The sequence below is a fragment of the Labrus bergylta genome, chromosome 2 (genome assembly GCF_963930695.1).
Source record: "Labrus bergylta chromosome 2, fLabBer1.1, whole genome shotgun sequence".
Taxonomy (NCBI): domain Eukaryota; kingdom Metazoa; phylum Chordata; class Actinopteri; order Labriformes; family Labridae; genus Labrus; species Labrus bergylta.
The window spans coordinates 24115815-24117679 of record NC_089196.1 but is presented as its reverse complement, the minus strand read 5'-3'; positions in this window follow the sequence as shown (position 1 = coordinate 24117679).

Here is a 1865-nt window from a genome sequence, read left to right as displayed (position 1 = left end):
ATATGAAAGTGTCTCCCCCTGCTGGCTGAAATGAAGGTCAAACAAAACTGCAGAGATATTCTCTAAAAATGCTCATGTGCCTTTCGTGCATCTCTGCAATCACACAGCACGTCAAGGTCTTTATACTGAATTTAAACTCTAGTTCACCTCACAAAAGGCACAGACAAATATGAATCCCTACCTATATCCGCTAAAAGTTTATAACCCTCTCCCCTGATTGTCTTTAATGCAAGTTGGCCTATCTTTTCTTACAAGACAGATGCATGGGCAATGGTTTTGAATTGGCTATAGGCCTACAAACTGATATCATGTTTAAGTTCCATTTAAGAAAAAAAAAAAACTCAACAATTTTAAACTTCAGAAAAAAACAAAGAGCAATATCACCAAATTGAAGCTCTGCCAATTTTTACAAACAGGTCTACCCAGCATTGTAGGCCTATGACTTCACCAGGTGTAGCATTTCTGTTTGACTAGCCTACATGTGTATAAGCTTCTTACAGGTAAAACATCCAGGTCTCAAAACATGGGAAGCAGAACTTATAAAGTCTCATTTACATGGCCGCTAGGGGTCAGTAAAGTATAACAAATGTGTATCAAAGTCTTACCTCTCTATAACTAGGGGTCCACTTAACATAAATCTTCACCCCACACAATTAACCACTGTTTGTTGATGTTCACTGTCCAAACAGGTTGGCTCTACGTTTGACCTCTTTCAGCAAATTTAGAGGGAGAGGATATAACCATTTTAAATAGCGTTGTTTGCCAGATAGTTGAATGTTCATTTGTGATTTAATACACTTTATTTATAGGTTAATTCAAGCCCAGAAAAATAATAGAAAATCGTTAAAATCCATTTTTGCTGCTATCCAACAAAAGAGCAGGCAGCCAACTAAGCTGTATGAAAGCAAGCTTGTGTAAAAAAAAAAAAGGGCATCAATGTTGGAAATTGAAGGTGAGTGTGTTTGTTAGTTAGAAATATACTTCAGAGGTATTCCGAGTTTGTGTCAGCTCACAATCTTAATTGAATCAGCCAGGTAGTTAGGTTAGCTGTTTGCAGATTAGCAAAACAAACAAAAAAAGAGAGGGAGGACATTGTTTTCTTCTGTGGGTTTGTTTTGCAGTATTTCTGAAGAGAGGTGAAACTAAATTGATTTGTTTTTTAACTGTTACTGAATATAATTAAAAACAAATAGAAAGCATTACGTATAAAAAAAGGAGAATGAGACTTGTATAATTGGCTTGTTATGACGTCATCTTTATCCTCAGCTGTAGGCCTGAGTCAGCTGTGTTTACATGTTTCTTTTTTTATTTCAGTTTTTTAATTACTCTACCATACAAATGAAGAACCATGACAATGCCAAAACTGTAAATTTAACATTTAAAAGCTGATATTTGTTTAACTGCTAAAAATGAAATAAAAGGTCCAATATTGCAGACCTTGGGGCGGGGGTGGGGGGCTTCCTGTGGTCAGGTTACAGCATGCACATTATCACTTTTAATTAGGTCAGAGCACCTGCTTTTGTTGTAGGTCTGGATAACCTTCAGAGAGGGGCTTCCCCAGCCTCCTGCCAAACAGCAGTATGTGGGCTCTCTGACTCGGACCTGTCCTGCCAAAGAGTCTCTCCTGGACAATCACGGGTCAGTATAATCAAGTTTCACAGGAACCCGCAGGAATCGTTTACAGTTACAAGGTAGTAAATAAATTAAAGATGCCCACAAAAAAGAAAAAAACAAGACAGAGTCCAGAAGAGGAAACCAAAGATGTAGAGGACGATGACTCAGAGGATCAGGAACCAAAACCCAAGAAGAAAAGTAAGCAGGTGAGTGAGTCAGAGGATGCCAGAAGATTGAAGAAGAAGTTTAAA